Source organism: Podarcis erhardii, assembly GCF_964252035.2.
Source record: "Podarcis erhardii genome assembly, chromosome: 8".
Taxonomy (NCBI): domain Eukaryota; kingdom Metazoa; phylum Chordata; class Lepidosauria; order Squamata; family Lacertidae; genus Podarcis; species Podarcis erhardii.
Genome location: NC_138499.1, coordinates 22,259,765 through 22,284,270, shown reverse-complemented (window position 1 = coordinate 22,284,270; position 24,506 = coordinate 22,259,765). Strand labels below are relative to the sequence as shown.

Here is a 24,506-nt window from a genome sequence, read left to right as displayed (position 1 = left end):
TAAGCATATCCCTCTGCAGCAAAGTTCTGCTCCCAAAGCACTCCAGGCAAGATGGTGCAATCAGTTTTTGGGTTCTCACAGAAACTGACTGCATCATTCCTGCCTCTTTATCAATCTGCACTGACTGCAACAGTAGTCTTTTTGACCTGATCATGCATGAGTAACCCACTTGTGTATATCACTTTAATGATTCTGCACAGGTTTTGCAAGACCCCTGAAGCAGAGAGCAGCCACCATTCTGTGCATGACCTCAGTGCCGTTCGGATGATGCCTGCTCTCTCCTCTCTGTAAGGCCTTGAACCCTTAAGAATAGGTTAGTTGTGAGGTTTCCTTTCAATTGTTTAAGAGTTATGCATTTCCCCAACAGTATGAGTTCCTTGTCTAAGTTCTTTTAGATTATAAAGGGCTATAAGTTTGTTCCTGAGCTACTGGCACCATCCGCCATTTTGAGAAGACTGCTGTGGTGCTGAGGTGAAATAAGAAGACTCCGTTTTCCCTCACTGACCAGCAGAAATATCAGGCTTCAAGGACAGATTCTATGGCGACAACCTGAAAAGGAACAACAGAACTTAGGGAGGCTGGTGTTCTTGTTTATTTGTGACATGTGAATTGTATTATGTGTGTAATATTTCTACTTATATATGTGATTGAGATAACATAATTTTCAAACACCAGATGACAACAATATTCTGTTTGCCACCATAAAAGTCCTTTGGTGTGGAGCGTGTCAGATATCCTGAAAAAAAGAACTTTGAATTTAGATAAAAGAATATCCCTCTGTTCTGGGTTCGCTTGGGGAGAAAATGGGGGTGGATAAAGATGGATCTTAGGACCTTTTCCCTCAACATCCAAACTGTTCCTCAGCTTGACTGTGTTTGTAGGTCAGCAGATTTTTGGAATAAGCTGACTTCTTTTTTTCTTTTCCCCGTCGTTGGGCTCAGGTTCCTGTTAGCAAGGCTCTTGGGATAATATTGCATATGGTTACAGCACTGAGATATGTGTATGGTAAGTTTCAGAGGCAGGCCAACATTTCTTATATGGATAAAGAATGTGAATGACAAAAATCACCAGCTGCATATACCTGTAACACCAGTTCGCACTTCAGAAAACACACACACACATTAGAAAAATACAGACAGGTGGAAATATTAACAGAATATTTGTGTTATTTATGATACAATCACCTGAAATGTTCCTCACTATTCAGTGCCCAGAATATTAGTACTTTTGCATAGTGGTCTAGAATTAAACATATTCCATATGAAAACACTGTGTATCATCAAAATACTTAGGAGTATAGTTAGGTAATTGTAGATTCTGGACTTAATGGCCTTACATTGGAGGTGAGGAATCCTCAAACCCTGCTGGGTTTGGGGTCCTTCATGTTCATTCTGCTGAGTGGGTCCCTGGACTTCTGCCCCCAAATCATGCCCTTGCAGAACCAGGAAATAATAGTTATGAGAACAAAGTAAGTGAGGGAAATAATTTCTTTTCATTTGGATAACAAATGCAAAACCTGGCAGAAATCATTGCAGAAAAGTTTGTGATTCAATTTGGAGAACTGAGGAAGTTTTCGAAATGTCACTTCATAAGCAACCTTTTTTTTTTATTATCCCATATGCTTCTCCTCCATCCGCCAGCTACAGTAATCATTATTGTCCTTCCTAGACTCTCAGACAGAAGCAGAGAAAAGAAAGTATGTCCTCTTTGCATCTAGAAAGCTTATTACTGATTGAAATATCATCTTTGGTAAGTCTGTTTTATAGTCACTAATTGATATTGTCGGCACAAATGGAGGCGTCTTGTCAGGAAACCCGGCTTGTTTTCACATCCAGTATACTTAAAATTGGCTCGTTCTTAGCTTCTCTCATAGAAAACCTCCTATTTTGATTTATGAATGTTTTCAATTTTTTAAGATTCTCAGAAATGTTGGTTCACCTGTATGTAGAGAGATAGCTTGTTTGGCTAACTGCCTTGAGTGACTGAGTGCCAGGTAATGAATAATGCCATGTTCAATATTCTAAATTTGTGTTCCAAATTCTGAATTCGGAATGAGCCACATGGAAGTACACTGATAAGTGACTGATTTTTACTCCCAGGATTGTCTTATTTTCAACTTTAAAATTTACTTGCTTTACTTCACTGAAAGCATTTTTGAATGGGGGTAGGGATTTAAAGTGATACTCCACAATAAAATTTGTCTTTCTTTCCAAACTTTCTTTCCAAACAGTAACACTGATGAATTAAAGACAGGTAAATTAGTAAAATTCATTTTTGCAAACTAAAAAGTCCAGATTCATGCAGAGCTATACACATTAAGAAAATCATGTTAAACTTGATATGATGGATATTACCCAAATATTAAAAAATGCCTCATGAGGGCAGTCCTTCTTTGTAAATAAACATAGGTTGTTATTTGACATCATTAAAAAACATCAACCCTACATTCTTCTTCATAGGATATCAGAGAAGTGGCCATTAAAATCAATTATGTGCAAATATTTGAGACACTTAAATTTAATATTCAAAATATTCAGGTATAGAAAAAACTTGCTTTCTCTCCTCCCTATGTGCTAGATCATATCCTACATCAGTTGATTTCTTGGATGTGTGTGCTAACCAGACAACATTTTGTTGAAAGGTATCAGTATAATAAAACTGATTTTGAATAAACAAGTAACGTCAGAGATTATAGAGGAGAAACACAACAGTTAACCCGGGCAATTAAAAACACAAAGCCCTAATCATTTCCCAAGGTCATCACTGACTGAACAAATCTGTGACTGAAAGAATATTTCAAACATGTTGTTACTTTGAAAATTACAGGTTTTAAAAATTAATGATAAGTTACTAAGGTGTTCTGAAAATTGTTGCTTATAATCTGCTGAAGTATTTTGTGCATCTGTATTAATTAATAACTTACATCACTTGGGTTAGGGGCCTTGTAAGACAGATCCAGCTGAATAGTGAAAAGATTTTCAATAAACCATTAACATACATCCTACAGCTTTATATATATGTATATATATATATAGAGAGAGAGAGAGAGAGAGTTATCAGCAGCGCATTTGTTGGATTAACTGGAAGAGGCGCAAAGTAAACTAAACAACCACTCAAAGGAGCATTGAAGCTTCTAGGTTAACGGATGCTCAGTATATGCATTTTTGTTCACATTACCTGAGTGGAGAACTGTGTTAAAAATCTGGAGCAGTTGTCAGTTTTAAAGGATGGCTCATATTGTTTTGCAAAGTGCAAATTAGGTAGGTTCAACTTCAGATGTGAACTGAATCGAATTTCTCACACATTCCTAACTAGTACACCCCAAGACTGAATGATATCGATGCATAAAAATATTGCCATGCATGTAGATGAGTAAGTGTTGGAAAGAAGGCTAGGACCCTTGTCTCTGATATCTAGTTTTCTTTGGGATGTTTTTCTTCTATGGTGGAAGCATTCGCCATGTGAGGCCCCATGCCCACCTGCAGCCTACAGTGGTAGAACCCAGGCACAACTTCTGTGAAAGCTGGGTTTCTCTTTAGATCCAGGAAGTTCTCTTTTCTACCAGGTTACCACATCTTCAATTTAAAACACTCTTATACCACTTGAACAAATAATCCTGAGAATTATAGTTTGTTAAGGGTGCTGACCTCACAGACCACAATTCTAAGCATCCTTAACAAACTACAGTTCCCAGTTTAATCCATGACAGTTGAAGTGGTATAAGAGTACTTTAAATGTATGGTGTGGATGTGACGTCTGGCCACATCTCCCAGCAAGCAGAGTTCCAAGTCCTGTTGATTCTTGGATATATATGCTATCTAAGAATATCACACAGCTTTTATAATATGGATGGAGAACCTGTGCCCTCGCCATGTGTTGGATGCTAGCTCCCATCAGCCCTACCCAAAATGGCCAGTGGCCAGGGGTGTTGGAAATAACAGTATCTGGAGGGGGCACAGTTCTGCATTCATTCTCTGCAAGCTACGAGTTTGAAGCAGCATATATTTCAGGCTCACTTTAAAAAATTGTGGTGCATCGGGAAATGGCTTTAAATGTTTATGGATACTGTGCCATATGGGGACTACCTCTTCATGAGCTGAGACAGGCTGGAATCATACACTCTCCATTTCTTCTTCAATCCGTTTTACCAATCTCAAAACTGATTCTGATAAACAGCATCTGTTTACGCTCAAGATGGCAGAAGAAAAACTTATGCTCTTTATTTTATTTGAAGATTGTGCATAAATTGTGTTTTTATTGCAGCTTAAGTAGGGTATATGAGGTTTCCATTACTTTAGCAATTATGCTAAGCTGATGAAAGCAATGTAAATAATCCAACAACTGTTTATGCATTGTGTTAGTGTTATATGAACACTGCACTAACTCAGTGAATTTAGAATTTTACAAAGGTTATTTCTTTCCTTTCTCTTTTTTTAAAAATAGGGCATAGTAATCCCACTGTATCAGTGGCTCTATCCCCCTTTTTGAGTAGAGTTCTGCTATCCCACAAATTGGATGGAAATCTCATTAGTGGAGCTATAATGAGCTGGCAACGAAGCCCCTTCAAGCTTGCGTGCTTACGGCCATTTGCCTGTTTGTCTTACTCTTCATCATGAATCTGAAATTGCCCATTAGGATTGCAATGAAGGGCGAGTCTGAAGCTGCGATACTGACTGTGTCGCCAAACAGGCTAAAATCAAACAAACCCAAAGGGAAGCTGCAAGGATTTTGTGCTTCTGTGTCCTCGGGTCAGGCAGCACCACAATATATATTAAAAGGAACAGAGATATGATGAAGAAAAGGAGGGATGGCATCAAAAAAGGACTTCAGAGTGTAGAGTTGTGGTATTTTGTTATGTCTTTATTCTGGAGCGAGTGAAGCTCACTTTGAAAGCAATCTTAACAACAACCTGATGCAGTTTATTTTAACTGCAAGTGTAATATAGTGGCTAAGAGAATGAGTAGTAATCCAGGAATTTACCAGTTCAAATTGTAGCAGCCATAAATTCAGTAACCTTATGTGGTTCACTATTATTGCAGCCTTCTCATCTGCAGTATGGGAATAGTGGTCCATCATGCACTGTTCTTGGACACATTACATGAGTCAGGAAGTACACATTTCCTGGCAAACATGGGTCCTTACACTTTTGTGCCTTGAATATTGTGAACGGGGGGACAGGGAAAAATTTCTGCGGAACAATGGACAATAGAGAGATACAGGTGGTGACCATTTTGCACGCATCCAATTGCCACACAACTGCCAACATGTGTCTGGCTTTCTGCCCCAGAAGGGGGTGGAATGGGGTGGCAGCAGAACAGTCTTATGCACGACCAATGATGTGCACAATGACCTATAACACAACCTCTGTACAAACAAGAAGTTGCCTGTACCAATACTTCTGCCTATTGCTTTCCCACTGCAATTCCCCCCTTCAGCTGCTTTGTAAAATTAAAAGAAGTGCAAAATCTGAAGAATAGCTATGTTCTGATGTGTGCTTTAGTCAAGGAGATGCAAATTAGGTTGGTTAACCTAAAAATGTGGATCAAATATAACACTGCCACCACCACCACCATACTAATACCATAATTACTATCATCAACAACTGTACCATATATAATGTGATACAGTACAATATATATATTTATTTATTATAACAATATCCTGCCTTTCTTCCACCATGGAACTCAAGAAAGTGTACTTACAGTTCCCCAACAATCTCATATCAGGGCACTGACCAGACTCAGACCTGCTAAGCTTCAGCAAGATGGCAGCATCCTGCGCCTTCAGTCCATGCCCTAGGTAGAGAATATCTGAGGAATAGCCTAGGTTTTATAGCAACCCCCCCCCCAAAAAAAAACCCATGCCCAATTCATCTGTTAATTGCAATAGTGTGGGATACATTTCCACATGGTAAATGGAGCAGACATGCTGGGATGGGGAAATGATATTCCACCTCCCAAATAATTTGGGACAAGATCTAGGGAAGTGGCTCCCATGTTGTATTGGACTGTCAATTTTTATTTCGAGGAGATTTAGGTGGTATCCAGCAATGCTCCTTTTGCATCTAGAAATCATGTGGGCCTGTGGCCTTTAAATGGTTAATTCTGTTTCAAGCCTGCTATTCACAGCTAGATATATAGGCTTTGATGGCACTGTGTGGGATTCTTTAGCTCTGATATGCTGGCACCTGCAAAAGGGTGTGTCAGCTAGTCTTAGAAGTTGTCTATGTTGACTGCCTGCCAAGTAGCCTTTCATTTTGGTGAGAAACTGATGTGTTCCCACCCAATGCCAGATGCGGCTTGTTGTTGTTGTTTAGTCGTTTAGTCATGTCTGACTCTTCGTGACCCTGTGGACCAGAGCACACCAGGCACTCCTGTCTTTTAATGCCTCTCGCAGTTTGGTCAGACTCATGTTTGTAGCTTCGAGAACACTGTCCAACCATCTCGTCCTCTGTCGTCCCCTTCTCCTTGTGCCCATATGTAAGATGCGGCTTACATAACTCCAACAATATATAAGCCCCGGGAACACCTCTGTTGGTAGAAACTCTATGCAAATCTTTCTGGAAAGTGCTGTGTACCAGCCAAGCTCCAGCTTCAGGAGTCATGTCTATTGCTGATGGGAATCCCAGCAGCCAGAAGGGCGTATAATTACAGTGCTTCATCGTTTTCTTTGGGCTGTTTAATAAAATCTTTAGTGTTCACCCCATTTGTGTCTTCGTTATGCTCCAAATCCAAAAAGAACCTCTGCTCTTCAGCAGAAAACATGTTTCTACTGTGATGTATGGACTGAACCCAAGATTAAAGCTGCCAATATGTATGACAATGCTTTGTATATCTCTCTTGTGGCAGCACCAACTTTACCTTCTGAGGTAAGGCAGGCAGTGACAGTGATGTTTCAGTGCCTGCTAAAATTGTATTTGTTCTCTGAGATCTTTTCTGGCTATTGAGTGCTTTGTCCCAGCTTGTTGTTTTCTGTTTAAGTTATTTCTTTCTCTCTGAGTCGTGGATATGGCTGACTTTATTGTTTTAATTGGATTTTTAATGATAATGTATTTTAATGATTTTTATTATTTGTGCACTGCCTTGGAACATTCTGTGCAAGGCAGCATAAAACATTTTAAGTAAATAAACTGTGTACAGGATTGCAGCTTTATTTAACATACATGATACTGGAAAAGGGAAGGAAAGCAGAGGAACCAAAGAGAGAATGAAAGGGGGTGAGTGGGAATAGCATTCTCAAAGCAAGAACTTATTCTCAGCCTGTGGAAAATGCATCTTATCTTTGGAGGTGGTGCCAGAACAGTATTCTGAATAAGACTGACATTCTGCAAAATAAAAGGGGGGAGGGGGGCTGGAATCCACCTAGGTTCACTGTTCATTGCAGAATTTACACAGAAGTAGATCTACAACATAGTTATTTTCATTTATTGTCACCTGCACAGTAGTGAAAAATGTCCTCATCTTTTACCCACTTACCAACTACATTTTTCCTTCCAGAAATGAAAAACTTCTGCGACAAAGACTATCCCATAAAAATTATGTTCTCATTGATATGCTTTTGCGTCCAGTGTTAAGCTAAATAAATAAATATCCTTTGAGGAGTTTTCAAGCAAAAAACAAAAACTTAGTCAAGTGCCCTGCTTCTGACACAGGCTTTGTATTGGAACATTTTACCACCCTCAAACACATTTGAATTGACTTGGCATAGAATTATACTCCATAAAACTATATATTTCAGTTTCATACTACCCAATGTCAATTTTGCACTACCTTGGAAGTCACATAGTCATAAAACTATGTCCAATTTTTAATTTTCTTGGAAAAGGGCTAATATATATACTTCTTTAAAAAATGAAAATCAGATATCCATTAGAATATTTCCTGCAAATTGCAAAAGTGGCCAAAACACAGGCAGCACGCCTGGAAGGGATGGATGCAGAAATAAAAGTAAAGATAGATTTCATTCTGTAGAGAGATGAAAAAGAAGCACCGTAGAAAGAAAGAAATGTCCAGCTTTATGAGCTGCAGACAATTTTAAATTTGAAGCTATTTAAACCTACTGCTTCTTTAAAATGCAACTTGATGAAGTAGATCCCTTAATAAACAATACAGCTAAAACATCCTGGCATTTGTCAAAGGAAAAAAGTGTAAAATTTTGTAAAAATGGAAAACTAATGATGTTTTCAATAAATCTTGTTTAGAAAAGGTTATTTTTGTGTACGCTTAAGTTCCCTAAACAAGTTTCTAAGGTGCAGGAAATAGCTAAAGAAAAAAAGAAGAAAATATGAACAAGAAATAATGCTGAGGAAATTTTTTTATATATTTAATGTTGATTCTATGGTAAAATAACTATAATAAATATTTAAAATAGATAATGAATAACAATTACAGAGTTTTTAAAAAGTATGTGATGTTATGAAGTAGGAAATTGTTCTAATACTGATTTTATTTAATCATAGAATTAAGTAAACGGTACTTTTTAAAACCAAAAGGAAGGTGTTTCAAAATAAAAAAGGGTGGGTTTTAATAAGTAAAAGATGAGTTTACTAAAATCACTGTGATATTATTTCACAGGGTTCCACTTGTTACACCTTAATCATGAGCCAAAGATTGCCACACTCTAATGGAAACAGATGAAAGTGCATCCAGACTATCACTATTTTGTGGTAGGATGGAAACTTTGAAAGCTTGCGAAATTAAGTTGATTGAAGTGTTCTATTAGCACACAAATAAATTAAAAAACCACAAGAATTTTGTAGTTAGAAAGTGATGGGGAAATACACCAAAATGTGGGGGATAAATGGTTGATTAAGCACCATGAACGCTTATTGTCATATAGCCACCCCATAAACAAATTAGAACAAATGCTCATTAAAGTTTGGACATGATAGCCTAACCACTGCATAAGCTTTGTGCAAGAAAGTCAGAATGAATGCTCAATGAACATGATGTTTACACCTAAGTTTCCTGACCACTGGACTCAGGGATGCTCTAATGGGGAAGATGCAAAAATCTGTTTCTAAGCTTGTGCCATTCATATGAGATGAATGTTTGTGTACTGAATAGTTCAGTCTCATCCTAGCATTCCAGCCATCTGCACATGTTGATTGATACTTCCCATGCACGGGTAATAGAGATGTGTCTCATCCAACCACATCATGAATGGTGGTGTGTGTTTGTGTCACACACACACACACACACACACACACACACACACACAAACAAATGTTGCCAAAGAAGTAGTTAATGTGCCTCTTGCTGTGCTTTTATCCCTGCTACTGGGAATGCATAGTAGGATCACAACCACTACTATCATTAGCTCTGATGAAGAGGCTGCTGCCATAAGACCAGGCTAGCCATTTGAAGCAGTCCAATGAATCAGTGTTACCTATATTCTGGATATTTCTTCCTGTGATTCTTAAAATGTTACACTTTGCTATGAAGCGAGGGAAAAGAAGAAATGTTTCAAAGTTAGAAGAGGAAATTTGAGAATGTTGCAAGCGATGTGGATTCTGATTTGGGCAGTTGTTGATGCCTAAAACAATCCAGATTCACTCAATGAACGTGCACTGGGACATTTGTTTCATGCTAACTCACTTTAAACCTCTTCCATTCTCTCTCATAGTGAATGAACACAAATTATTTATTATTTTATTTACCCATCACATTTGAATCCCTCCAAAGTGTTTTATGAAATGGTGATTGCAAACAAATAACCAATGTTGCAGACAAGTTGAACTATGACATTGTAGATAAAGGAGTAATATTTACTGCTTCTCCCCCACCTTCCTCTGCCTTGTTACTTTAACACATTACATGTTATAATGTAATCTATGAGATAGAAACAATACTAGGAGTCCTAATTAAATTAAAAGTAATTACCACTCGTACAGATACGGCATTCAATTGAGCAGCTGCAAGTTGATATTTTGTCATGCCCAGTTTATCTATATGCATGTGCCTGATTCTTTGTATCAGTTATTAATGGTGTTTACGGAGTGGCCAAGAACGATGGAGGGGAAATGGGAATAAGAAAACAAGGGGACTTATTTTTAAAAAAGAAAAGAAAAAGGAGAGGATTAGAAGAGTGTTAGAGATGATTAATACTGCCTTTCTGTTAGGATTTTGACATGGTATTTAGAAGTGATCGCTTGATTTCTCGAATGAGCTGATACATTATTTGTGTCTTTGGGAGTTAATAACTCCACGTAACTGATTTACACCACAAATCAATGCATGTCTACTCAGAAGTAAGTCTCACTGAATTCAGTGGGGCTTACAACTATGTAAGTACAATCCTATATGTATTGTCTTACACCACCCCAATCGCCATGTGATGCAAGATATTGGGGATTCCAGGCAGTTACCCAGGGTTCAGTTTCCTCAGAATGAGGGACAGCGGAGACTGTGGTGTCTTTGTGATCTATGGTTTATTTACACATTTATACAAACCGAGCCTATAACGGAGGGGCTCACAGCAATAACACCCCAGTAAGGTATTGCTTCTCCCATAGCCACAGCCTTGGATTCAAGCAGAAATCAAACATGTCTCTCCTTCACAGGCTTCAACCTGCCGCCTCCTTTTAGCTTCTAGCTCAGGCATAGGCAAACTCGGCCCTCCAGATGTTTTGGGACCACAACTCAAATCATCCCTAGCTAACAGGACCAGTGGTCAGGGATGATGTGAGTTGTAGTCCCAAAACATCTGGAGGGCTGAGTTTGCCTATGCCTCTTCTAGCTCATACACCTCATCTCCACTCTGGCTTATGTCTGAACTGCAGATGACGCATGCAGAAATGCTACCCATAGAAGTGAATGGCATTGTGGAGACAGTTGTCACCACTGTGGTACACTGAACAGTATGTATTTCTACAAATCACAGCAATTATTTCTAACTTTGCATCTGTACATAAAATTATCATGTGCAAATTTTATGCACATCCATGTCGTTTTGGGGTGATGGGCGTCTTCTTTTGGGGCAGTGTGTAATTGGTCACCATAGCAATGCACTACTCCAAAGCAGACCAGTGGCACTGAGGTACTACTTTTAATGTGTCAATGAATCACTTCTCCATTAACAACAATGATGAAGAGGGGAGCTGTTGATCAAATCCTGACCAGATTCTCCACTACTTGTCTATATGCGTGGCTGAGATTCCTCATTGGCACTTTGACTTCTTACATTTGAATAAGCTGAATACGAGTCTGATAGCTCAGTTGGTAGAGCATGAAACTCTTAATCTCTGGCCATGGGTTCAAGAATCAACATTGGGCAAAAAATTCCTGAATTGCAGGGAGTTGGACTAGATGACCCTCACAGTCCCTTCCAGCTCTACTATTCTATTATTCCATGGAGACATGTCTTTTTTAAACATGCTTTTCAAGAAAATGGGTAAAATTTCATATATTAAAAGGTTAATAAAGGTAAAGGGTAAAGGGACCCCTGACCATTAGGTCCACTCGTGGCCGACTCTGGGGTTGCGGCGCTCATCTCGCTTTACAGGCCGAGGGAGCCGGCATACAGCTTCCGGGTCATGTGGCCAGCATGACTAAGCCGCTTCTGGCGAACCAGGGCAGCGCACGGAAACGCCGTTTACCTTCCCGCCAGAGCGGTACCTATTTATCTACTTGCACTTGACATGCTTTCGAACTGCTAGGTGGGCAGGAGCTGAGACCGAGCAACGGGAGCTCACCCTGTCGCGGGGATTTGAACCACAGACCTTCTGATCAGCAAGTCCTAGGCTCTGTGGTTTAACCCACAGCGCCATCTGCATCAAAAGGTTAATAGTGATGTCAAAATAATCAGTGTTTTTAAGGCAAATTGTTAATTTGCATCTGTTTTAAGGTATGCTATTCTGCCAGAGCATTCAAAAAACCCTACGATAATATTTCTTGGAAATTTATGAAGGGAAATTTGAAAGAAATGGGAGTGGGACGGGGGTTTGAGAATGGGATTGATGCAATATATTCAGAACAAAAGGCTAAACTGATAGTTAACAATGTGGTTACAGAAGAGTTCAAAATCGAAAAAGGAACACGACAAGGCTGCCCGATTTCCCCTCTGTTATTTATCTCGGTTCTGGAGGTGCTCTTGAACATGATCAGAGGGGACCGGTTGGTGGAAGGGATTCAGGTCGGAGCGAAACAATACAAACTTAAAGCTTTTGCAGATGACCTAGTTTTGACCCTGCAGGAGCCAGAATCTAGTACGAAAAGAGTATTACAATTGATACAGGACTTTGGTCGGGTGGCGGGATTTAAATTAAACAAACAGAAAACCAAAGTGTTGGGAAAAAATTTGACAGACATAGAGTCAGAACGGTTTCAGAGAGAAACAGAATTAACTATGGTTAAAAAGGTAAAGTACCTAGGGGTAAACATAACAGCAAAAAACCTGAGTCTATTCAAGGATAACTATGAAAAATGTTGGTCTGAAATTAAGAGAGACTTGGATAGTTGGACAAAATTGAAGCTTTCTTTGTTAGGCCGAATTGCTGCTATTAAGATGAATGTATTGCCAAAAATGTTGTTTTTGTTTCAAACATTACAGATTGTGGACAAAACGGAGTGCTTCCGGAAGTGGCAGAAAGATATATCTAAATTTGTCTGGCAGGGCAAAAAGCCCAGAATTAAGTTTAAGATATTAACAGATGCAAAAGAAAGAGGGGGCTTTGCCCTGCCAGACTTAAAGTTGTACTATGAAGCCGCAGCTTTTTGCTGGCTAAAAGACTGGCTACTTCTCGAAGACACTGACGTATTGGACCTGGAAGGTTTTAACAATGCTTTTGGTTGGCATGCATACTTATGGTATGACAAAGTTAAGATCAATAAGGCCTTTAAGAACCATATTGTCAGGAAAGCAGTGTTTAATGTCTGGACAAAATATAAAGACTTATTGGAAAATAAAACTCCAAGGTGGCTTTCACCTCTGGAGGCTAAGGCCCGAAAAAGACCCAATATGGAGGCCAAATGGCCAAAATATTGGGAAATATTAGAAAAAGATGGAGACAATTGGAAATTGCAGAGTTTGGAGAAAATGAAGGATAAGGTGCGAGACTGGTTACATTATGCTCAGATTAAAGAAGTTTTTAAAAATGACAAAAAGTTAGGGTTCCAGGTGGAGAAATCGAAGTTAGAAACAGAATTGTTAGAACCAAAGACCAAGGTACTATCTAGAATGTATAACTTGCTGCTAAAATGGAATACACAAGACGAAATGGTTAAATCGGCTATGATAAAATGGGCACAGGACATTGGGCATAACATTATGTTTGAGGACTGGGAAAGGTTGTGGACCACTGGGCTGAACTTCACCGCATGTAATGCTCTGAAGGAAAATGTTATGAAAATGATATATAGATGGTACATGACCCCAGTTAAACTTGCCAAAATATACCATTCGTCTGATAATAAATGTTGGAAATGTAAAGAAAATGAAGGAACATTCTTTCACCTCTGGTGGACATGCCCTAAGGTGAAGGTCTTCTGGGAAATGATATATAATGAGCTGAAAAAGGTATTTAAGTATACCTTCACAAAGAAACCAGAGGCCTTCCTTCTGGGTATTGTCGGCCAGAAGGTGTTAAAGAAGGATCGAACATTTTTCATGTATGCAACAACGGCAGCAAGGATTCTCATCGCAAAAAACTGGAAAACTCAAGATCTACCCACACTGGAAGAGTGGCAGATGCAGCTGATGGACTATATGCAACTGGCCGAGATGACCGGCAGAATCCGTGATCTGGGAGAAGAGAAGATGGAGGAAGACTGGGAGAAATTCAAGATGTATCTACAAAAACATTGTAATTTGGTTGAATGTTAAGAAGGATGCTAGATTATAAAAAACTGGTCACCACTAAACTAGATTTAAATTTGATGATAAGTGAGACTAAAGAAAATATAAAATTTTTTGGAAGAAGTGCTAGATTATATTTGAATGAGTGGACATGAGATTGTAAACAAGTTGATAATTTGTTTGGAAAAAATTTTTTAACGATGTAAATGGGAGCGGGAGACGTGAGGGAGTCCAAAGAAGTGATGAAATTGTTGTGATAGAAGTAAGATTGTTTATTATGTGTGCATTTATATTTAAAAACCCTAATAAATATTTATTAAAAAAAAAAAAAAAAAAAACCCTACGAATGAAAATGAGACCCCAACATTTATGAGCAACAAACAAGATTTTCAATTTTGAGTTGAAAAATATCTGACCTCCACATGGAACCTTATATAAGATGAAATAGGCAATTGTAACACAAAAATGCTGTACAGGATTGCTAACTTTCTGTTTTTACTCTGGATAGGTCTTAAAAATTGGACAGTCTCCAACCAAAATAGTTCACAGCTGTTGTGGGGGGCGGAAGCATGTTGTCCGTTTGACTGACTGTTATCTTGCCGGGATGAGGCTGCTATAAATATGAGCAATTATACCATAAGCAGTCAAATTAAATTTTCATAACTAGGAAACCACATTTTACCTTCAGGCACAGCCTGATGTCTTTTGCTTCATTCACGAGTCCTTAATCCTATGCATTAAATCTAAACAAATCAATGTTTACCAACATTAATATTTTAAGATTCTGTGCTTGCTCTAGCTGTCGACATCTGCTTTTATATGGAACACTTTCTGCCATTCAACTTCAATATGGCATACTCAGGTGCTGCTTCTCTGCTCTTTTGTCCTACTTTATTTGATACTTTCACACAGCTAAAATTGCTCTCCAACCTAAGGCCAGCATGGGATTGATTTTTATGCCATGAGGCGGGGAATTTTGGCTCTTCAGGTGTTGCTGGGCTGTATGCCCTACTCTTCCTGACCATTGTCCATGCTACCAGGGGTTGATGGGAGTTGGGCTTCACCAACATCTAGAGAGCCACAGGTTTCCCATCCCTGCAGGATTCTCAGAGCACCAAAAGAATGACAACTGAGTGTTTAGCAAACAGAGGCTACAGTAATTGCTGTATAACTTCTATAGTATTTTTATTGTATGTTTTAGCTGTATGAAAGCAGACCGAACTTTAGAGGGGAGAATCTAGTGGCATTGACATGATTGAGCCTACATCTCTAGATCCAAGCATCCAAGTCACTGTTATTGGAGCTCTGGTCCTCGTCACTCCTTTCTCTGCCCAGAAATCCTCTAATAAGCCAAAATGCAATAACTGATGACAATACCCCTCTGTCTTTACAAGCTGAAGCCAATAAAGCATGGAACAGGAGGTGGGTAGGACTAGCATACAGCATATTTTGGTTTACTAGATAATACTGGATGAAAAAGAAGAGGTGACAAACAAAATACTATATCACATTTCTAAATCAAGATAAGTGTGTGTTTTCCCCCTAGAAAAATGGTGCTGGTATGTCCCTCCTAATTTGGTTATAAATCGCTTGGGGTTGCCTATTTACTACCTTGAAAATCCTGTATAGTTGCTCTGACCATCTTCTGCTGATATAATCTGGAGACAATCTGGTGTATTCCAGATATTTTAGACTCCCATCCTCACTGACCATTGGCCATGCTGACTGGGGTGATAGGCTCTGTAGTCTACAGTATCTGGAAAGGGCAAAAGCTGGAGAAAGCTAATATATAAAATGCCACACTTGGGATTGCTCTTTTACTCTCACTTTCCCATTTCCACCAGTGAGGAATTCTTATTTGCCATAGATTAATACATCCACACTGAATGAATTCACTATTGTGTGCCCAACGCTGTGGAAAGCCCTCTTAGCTTTTATTAGGCAGGCACTCTCTTTGTTGAACAGGCACTTGGTGAAGACTTTTCTTTATATATATCTATGAATTTCAGCCAACAGTTCAAGTAAGCTTTTCTGATCTCATGGATAATTTTATATTATTTTATCCGTTGTATCTCTTTTGTAACTTCATTGTAAACCACTTAGAAACTGTGGTCTTAAGTAGTATATAAATGGTTCAAACAAACAAACAAACAAACAAACAAACAAACAAACAAACAAACAAAGGTACGTTCCTTGCATATGTACATTTCCCAAAATATGGAATATATTGGGGAACATTAAATGTTGCACCGTGCACTTTCAGCTGGGCAGTACCAGTTTTTTTAGGAATACAATGGAGGCGCAGTGTTATGGCCCACATCTCCCTCCTCCATTCCAAAAGAATCCACCCTTAGCCATGGGAAATAATGGAAGATACCTGAAGGCCAATTGTAGTCCCTCCCTGGTCATATCCAGGCCCTCCCTAAACACATTAACCCACACAATACAGATTATTGAGGGCCACCACTAGAGGGCAGGGGTGAACAAAGTGTCTCAACACTGGAGGCACTGCATTGCAGGACAATACAGTAGTGCCTCTTTTGATATTTATAACTTTTTTTGTTAGCCAGAAGAGAGCAGAACTGAGATCAACCTCTAGCTATTAACCTGCCACTAGATTGCTTGGTTTATCCTCCTTGGATAAGATGACAAGATGTGGGGAAAGTGCAGGGAAAGGAAAAGAGAATTTCGCTTATTCTAAATGTTTCTTGCACAAACACAGGTTTTTGTCCATACCTAGGACTTATAAATCGGAAAGCAGAGCTCAGCAGGCTGTGTCCATCAGCACTGGTGAGAAGAGGCAGATAATATGGAAGCAGATAATTACCAAACGAACACCAGCAGCCGCATTTTTTCAGTCATTTTTTTATTATTAGGGGAAAAAAAATAAATCCCAATATCTAGTATGTTGGTTGTGTTTTTCTGGCACCCACTTGATGTTTGTATGCCTGCTGGGCTGCAATCCGGAGGCTGGGGAAGAAGAAAAAAAATAAAATAAAGCACACTGCAATTTCTAGCCAGCTACTTCGCTGTTCTCTGTGCCTAGCTTCAAAGATTTTAAAAAATATATTTTTTCTGCACCACAGCTCAGAGTTGCTAAATCCAGAAATTGAAACATTCTGGGAACCAAATCATTTTGGGGGCAAATCAAAGCTCTTGGAACGCTGCCCTCAGGATTTTCAAGATAGTAGTTAATAGTGAAAACAGTTCAATATTTTTAAGGAAATCCCAATTACTGCAGGCTGCACTATTCAAATCCTTGAATGAAGGCAGCATATCTAACAGGAGTAGATGTTCTGTGGGTGAATGGCTGTGTATCCTGCATATACCACCACAGAAGAATTAATGGGAAAAGTCCCAGTTGTACTTCATGTCTATTGTACATATTGATACAAATGCTGTCGAAATTGGTACTGACTGCTTAGGTAAGGCTTTGTTCTGTCTCTCACATAAAGCAGGAGTTAAATCCCTTTGTTAGGCATGAAAACAAATACTCTTCACAAACAAAATTATTCCACTTACTCTAGAAATAATGTTTCCATTTGCTCAATAGAAAATCCCTGGTGCTTCTGTCTTGTGTTTGTCAGAAGAGATTGTCGCATTGTAGACACAGGCATATCTTAATGCTTATCCTAGACTTTGCCCACATTAGATGAAAAAAATCCTCTAAAAACAGCTTCTACTTTAGCAGCCTAGGGTACAAACCAGCTAAGGCTTCAGTCCTGCACAACAGAACTTACATCTGCATTAGTACACCTACAAGTTGGGTTCCTTGGTTTTAAGATCATTTATGGCCCAATCCTTCAATATGGTACACAAGACAAACAGAAGATTCCTGTAGCTGTTGTTTTTGTTGCAACTGGTAATGTGAGTGTTATGCTAGATAGGATGATTCCTTTTGAAAGAAAGCGCTATTCTAAGAGTACTTTCTTCCCTGCTTCTTCCAAATTCATGCCTTATTTTCTTGCCTTTATTAATTCTGGCTCACCACTTTCGACTATTCCTTTCATCTCTTTTTACTGAATGATGGTAAAATGTTAAGATAGGCATCCTCCTCCTCTTCCTTCTCTCTTCTTGTGTCTTCCTGCCCCCACCTCAAGCTCTTTGGAGTGTGTCCTCATGGTATGTAACGTCTCTCATTCAGTTCTTTTTTCAGTATTTTCCAGCCCAGATTTCATCCTTTGGTGACTCTCTGGTAATTCTCACTAAATATTTAGAGTTGTACCCGATTGTTCTACATGTTAGGATTTATTGCTGTGTTTTTAGGGCACTCATTAAAAGGTAAATAGCCATAGTCTAGTTGCACTGTCCTAATCTTATACTATACAAAATCAAGTTTCCACACCAATAAGCAGATGTGCACTTCTGAGCAAGGATTGCCAGAATTCCTCTTGGGATTGATAAACTCCATTTCTGAAGTATCTTGGGAAATTTTTAACTTGCTGGAAGAGCTCCAAAAGTAGGCAGAAACAGCTTGACTGGATGTTTAGATGCTAGATTTCTTGGATGTGTTGAAAGGGCATGCTTGTCAGACATCTTGTTCAGGGAATCATTATTGTAAGCATTTACAGCAAAAGAACGAGAAGATGTTCCTGGAGGCAGTAGAATATTTGGGGGTGGGAGGAATGAAGTTGATTAGAAATAACTGAAGGTTTAAAGTTGGCTAAGATGCTCCTGGGAAAGTTTGAAGTCACCCATTACTATAGCATTCATCTTTTTGAGTACTTCTTTGATTTTCTTCATCATCTCAAGGTTTGCCTGAGCCCTTTGATCAGGGGGATGTTAGCACATTCCCAGTACTCTTATTTTGTCCCACTCTTCCTCTGGAACGGGCAAAGAGCAATGTGATGGCTCTGCACTACATTTGGAATTGAGAAGAGCAGCTGGAGAGGGATGGTGCCTGCCTGTCCTCCCTGTGGACTTCCTATACCCTCTGTCAGGGAAAAAGGTAGGGTGTACCTAAAATCATCATCATAATCGCCATCTTACCCTGGACCCAGAGGTATATCACAGCTTCTGCACAGTTGCTGTGATGGTGATGATGTATCCCACACTTCCCCTGAAAGGAGCCTAGGGTGACAAACACACAAATGACGACATTGAAAACAACTAAACGCGATTCCAATACAGATGTAGACTGGAAGCGATCTCAACTTAAAAGGCATGTTGGAAGGACTTCAGTAGGTGACAAAATGACAACAGAGACAGTGTCTGCCTAATATTTAATGGGACATTTAATATTTAATTCCCCTTTGGGTAGAAGGTTCTCAAGATTATAGTGCCAGCACTCTTGGAGGAAGCCGATTAGCTAGATACATTCTGGTCCAGGTTCAGGCCAATATCAGAAATGAATTGGCTTTGATTTCGCTGCTGTGGGCGAGGGGCAGCTTGTGACCCTGTTGCTCTTGCTCAGTCTCTCAGCAGCTTTTGATACCTTTAACGAACCCATCTTGCTGGACAGCCTCTGTGAGTTGGGAATGGCAGGCACTATTTCACAGTGCTTCCATTCCTTCAAGGCCAGTTCTAGAGAGTATAACAATAAAACAATGAACAGGGTGGTGATACCTCTTGAAGGACATTGTCTGAACTGAGGGACAAACTGAAGGACATCGTCCTCTTTCTATGCTCCTCCCGATGGAAACATGCAGGTGGGGACAGATATACGCCTGCTTTAAGTCGTTTACATGATATCTTCTCTTGTATATTATTTACTGCAAAGTTCAATGACGAAACTCTTTAGCGACAAAACGTCTGATTGCTGGAACAACGTCCAAACACTGAACCACTGGTATATCACAAGTGGACTCTTTATTACTGCGTTTGCAATTGTTTAAGATAAAACCTACTTGGGGGAAATTACTTTTGCCATTTTTATAGACTTTTATTGTTTATAGATAGTTGCCTTGGTGGTATTATCTTGTGTCGGTTGCAGTTCTAGAGAGTGGCATGGGGTGCCTCTATCACAGCCTCCTAGATCTTTATGTGAAGCCCATAAGCAGAATGTTATGTACTGAGTTGAATAGGATCCAAACTGCAGCAGTTTGATTGGTCCTAGAACAATAGGATCCAAATTGCAGCAGTCTGATTGGTCCTAGAACAATAGGATTCAGAATGCAGCAGTCTGATTGGTCCTAGAACAATGCAGCAGTATGATTGGTTGGCAGGAACCACCCAATCATGCTCCAGATATAAGTGAATCCACAACCTGATTGGCTTACAGTAGAATTCCAGAATTAGCCAATCATGTGCAGCCCATTGTGTAAATAATGTATATAAAGCAGATACTTTGAGGGGACATTCATTCATTCCTCCTCACCACTATGAGCTGAATAAAGAGCATGAAATCACTTTGCAACTCTGAGTATATTTCACTGGCGACGAAGGTGGGATCCCGCTGAGCTGACTGCCACACACAGCACCGCAGCACCGCCACCTGCCGCACCACTGCCTCGCACCGTGTATCCAGGCTTCAGCTCCGAGACACAAGGAACTCAGAATGGCAACCGACAGCAGCTTCTCGCCGTTCAACCCAGCATCTGGAGACTGGGAAGCATATGCCTCCCGTTTCACCTTCCTCCTAGAAACCAAAGGGGTCACCGATGAAGAAGACGCCAAGAAGATGGCAATACTCTTCAGCATCTGCGGAGAGGAGACGTTTGAAATCGCCCGGGCTCTCCTTGCACCTGAAGACGTCGCTACTGTTCCATATAAAACAATAATGGAATTAATAGTCCTAAGAAGGCCTGAAGTTCAGTCTTGCTCTTGGGCGCTGGGGCATCATGAGGCAGTAAGCCTCTCCCATTTGAGTACACACTGCTATCCAGAGAGAGATTGCCTCTGATCCTTGAGGTTTAATGTAGCCATCATGGCTAGTAGCCATTGATAGCCTTTATTCTTCATGAGGGTGATCTTTGGATCTAGAAAGGCTTCTTTCACATGATTCCTTGATGACTGGAACCTTTGGAAACAATCCATAGAGCCATATCACTTTTGTAAAAATGCCCAGGTCACTATAGGAGCAATAGGAGAGACAATGGCAATCATGCCAGGAAATGCAGCATTGTAACAGTGGCATGTGAACTACCAACAACCTATTTGAACTGAAGAATCTGGTGGGAACAGTTTCATTGAAACAGGCACAAAGCTTAGAGAAAGGATAAATATAAAACTAGTATCTGCCATTTCCCCAGGTGTATTTAGGTGTTGTGAAAGCTGAAGCCCACCCAAGATGGGCCTCCTTTGCATATTTCCCTCAGGAAAATTTGTTTTTCGTATTTGTCCTTTTGAATAATTCCCAGATTTTTCTGATCACCCTAATTACTGTAGGTACAAAAGAGCTTCACATACATTTACAAAAACAAACACTCACGGTACTTTTGTAATTACAAAGTCTGCCATTAAATTAGTATTTCATGTGTTTACATTTAAATTATTAACTGTGGCAGAATACAATGGAAGCAGAAAGAACTTGTAATTTCGGCGATAATAATGGAACACGATTAGAAGCATATCTTTCTAAAACCAAAATGTGGTTTGCGTTTGCATTTGCATTCTCTCCTTGTTTTAGCTGTCGTCAGGCCAATACATGTGTTCTCTTTCCTTTTAGGAGGCTATGTAATGTTTTATGGGTTTTTAAATAATATTCTCAAATCATTTGCACTAACCACATGGACTGAGCTAAGTGCAGTAGGAGTACTGGGATTGTACTGAAACACAGTCGCAAGGCCTGTAGTTTGTTTTCTTTCTCAATACTAATAGCTAATTCCTTTGCACATCAAAATACCAGCCTTCTTCCAGCTTCCCATGCACCTGCTCAGGGCCTTTTTTCCTACCAGAAGAAGAAACCAAATGCCCCCCCCCCCAATACTGTGGCCAACATTTTGAAAACTCTTGCTACCCCAGTCACTCAGGCTCCAATATCTGCCCTTTTCTATTCTCTTTTACTCTCCCCACCCCTGCCTGGTACATGACAGGTCCTGCTTCCCACACATAGCACCAATTGTGGGGCTCCAAAGAAAGACACAAGCCTGCCTCTTAATACATCGCAAAGCACCCTACGTTCCAACTTCATTTACAATGCATACATCACTTAATCTAGATTTAGTTTTAGTTTTATTTATTCTGACCTACACTTACTGATAATGGAAGGATTAAGTAGCCCATTCTTAGCATTGTTTATAGACAGAAATGATAGACACCAATCCTCAGATCCCTAGGATAGTGGTAGTTCTGCTAAAATGATGATGATGATGATGATGATGATGATGATGATGATGATGATAATTTATACCCCACCCTCCCCAGCCAAGACCAGGCTCAGGGCAGCTAACAACCAAAAATAAAAACAAGTTGATTAAAATACAATTTTAAAAGCAAGATTAAAATACAACTTTAAAACATTAGGATGCAGCCTCTTCACAGGAGGAGAAAGGAAAAAGAAAGAGAGGGAGGGAATCAAACTGATTCTAAGCCAAAGGCCAGGTGGAACAACTCTGTCTTACAGGCCCTGCAGAAAGAAATCAGATCCCGCAGGGCCCTGGTCTCATGAGACAGAGCGTTCCACCAGGCCGGAGCCAGTGTTGAGAAGGCCCTTGAATAGGGGCTGAGAAAATAAAGTGATGTGAAAATTACAGTATTGCCAACCATATTTAGATTTGTTGCTGCTGCTGTATTGTTAATATATGCCCCGTCAGGGCCAGTGCCAGACCTCAGTGGGTTGACAGAATAGGGCTAGGTTTGAGTGGGCTCTCAATTGCTGATGGGCCCCACATGGCGCCAACCTGGGTCCCCACCTGGTGCCGCTATGTGCTTTTGCTGCCATGCATACTGCTGTTCACTTGCCTCAACCCAACCTGGACATGTTTCCCAGGGGGATGGAAGCTGCTGCCCCTGCTGGTGCTCTGTAATGGGAACCAAGCTGTGGTGTTCAGCTCTGATCCATGGCAACCTCCTGCTGCGCTAGATTATCGAAAATGCAATGTCCGCCCTGACATTGCTGAGTCTGATGCTGATATGCTGAGTCTGTCACTACATTTTGCATAATCAAATATGGCGAGAAGCCACTGTGGGTGTGAGCCAACTGCCAATTCAGTTCCCATTCAAAAGTGCTGCTGCTGTGGACCAAACAATTATGTGCTTTTTAAAGGGAGGGGCGGGATTAGGTGAGGTAGGCGAGTGATTGGCGTTGGCAGCAACTAGTGTGCCATACTGTGGGTATAATAGTGGCAAGGGTTGTGGGGACATCTGGCACTGGTGTCAGGAGCAAGCCAGCAAGAAATCACACTGATTAAGTGATGTTAAATCTTCATGAGAAGAAACAGGATCTGCCCAGGAGTGTCAGGTCTAATGAGCACAGCTTTTCTCTTTGGTAGGTCTTGCCCCTATGAGGCAATTGTGGAGACTGAACATCTCCAGCTTCCCACAGCTGCCTAAGTCTCCTCTTCTCCTGGGTCTTTTGCAAGCAATCTGAGATATGTCAGCTTGCCTGTCTTTGCTCCTCCGGCTTCATACCTGGAAGACCAGGAGAGGGGAGGTTGTCACAGCAGGAGTGTGAGACACCATTGTTTCCTCACCAGTTTCAGTTGGTTGGCTGATAAAAACTTGCATGGAGGGGACAGCTGGCTTGGCCAGGGAAGTGATTAATGCCTCCTTATGAGAAGGAGTGGTCCCTGCCTGGTTGAAGGAGACAGCAGTAAGACCGCTCCTCAGTAAACCCTCCTTTGATCTGGAAAATCTAAGTAATTATCATCCAGTTGCCAATCTCCCTTTCTTGGGCAGAATTCTTGATCAGGTGGTCATGCACCAGATCCAGGTACTGTTGGAGAAAACTGATTTTCTAAATCCATTTTGATCAGGTTTTAGCCCTGGTTTTGGCACCGGTTTTGGTCGCCCTGTATGATTACCTCTGTCAGGAGAGTGACAGGGGAAATGTGTCTCTGTTAATTCTTCACCTCTCCAGGGCTTTCAATACAATCAGTCATAGCATCCTCCTGGAATGGCTGTCTGAGTTGTGGGTAAGTAGCATCACTTTGTGGTGGTTCCAGTCCTGACAGGATAGTCATTCCCAGAGGGTGATGCTTGGGGAGTGCTCTTCGGCCCTGTGGAGCCTTCAATACAGGGTTCCTCACGATTGGCAGTGGTGGTATTTTGAAAATTATTACCTTTGTTGAATATATTTTATCTGTACACAGTGACCTCTCTTACCAGCTTCTGATCATGCCAGTCCCCAACTGTCTATACATGTCTGTTCAGAAATAAGTCCCATTGAGTTCAGTATGGTGTACTCGCAGGTATATGATTGCAGCCTAAATCTGGTTACTCAAAAGTAAATTCAATTTCTTTCAGTGGAAATTGCTTTGAAATAAGAGTGTTTGGGGTTACAAGGAGCACAGCCATCCTGATTTTAGAGCTGAATATACCTGTTATTTCACAACTATTTTCTTTAGTTTTCAAAAACTATCCTTTAAAAGGGGGGGGGGGTTTCAAACCTTCAGAAACTCCCTGGTGAGAATTTATCCAGTCTGTGCCAAGGTTCAGTTTGTTACAAACCATATCACCCCATTTCTCTAAATATTCATATATCTGTTTTGATTCCAGAGAAGGAATTTCTATGACCTGTCTACTTGCATTGTAGCATGTGTAAAAAAAAAAAAAAGTTTGTGACTGCAACCCTAAATGTTTTATCACCTGTCAGACATTTCAGTGATAATAAA

The 24,506-nt window shown here is 40.2% G+C and overlaps 1 protein-coding gene and 1 long non-coding RNA gene across 3 annotated transcripts in view; one reads left to right on the top strand and one right to left on the bottom strand.

Moving 5' to 3' along the window:
• Positions 1-24,506, top strand: part of ZFPM2 (zinc finger protein, FOG family member 2) — a 465,402-nt gene that overhangs the window by 18,659 nt on the left and 422,237 nt on the right. The window contains exons 1-2 of one of the 2 annotated variants that reach the window (XM_081874031.1): positions 239-313; positions 1,641-1,749. The gene's annotated coding sequence lies outside the window, so the exon portion shown is untranslated. Of the gene's footprint in view, positions 1-238; positions 314-1,640; positions 1,750-24,506 lie in introns of those variants that run through there. The other variant, XM_081874028.1, reaches the window with a different exon arrangement.
• LOC309349141 lies at positions 170-1,987 on the bottom strand. Its single transcript, XR_014159757.1, has 2 exons — positions 1,939-1,987; positions 170-549 (listed from the first exon to the last, which is right to left on the bottom strand). It is a non-coding gene; the product is annotated as an uncharacterized lncRNA (long non-coding RNA).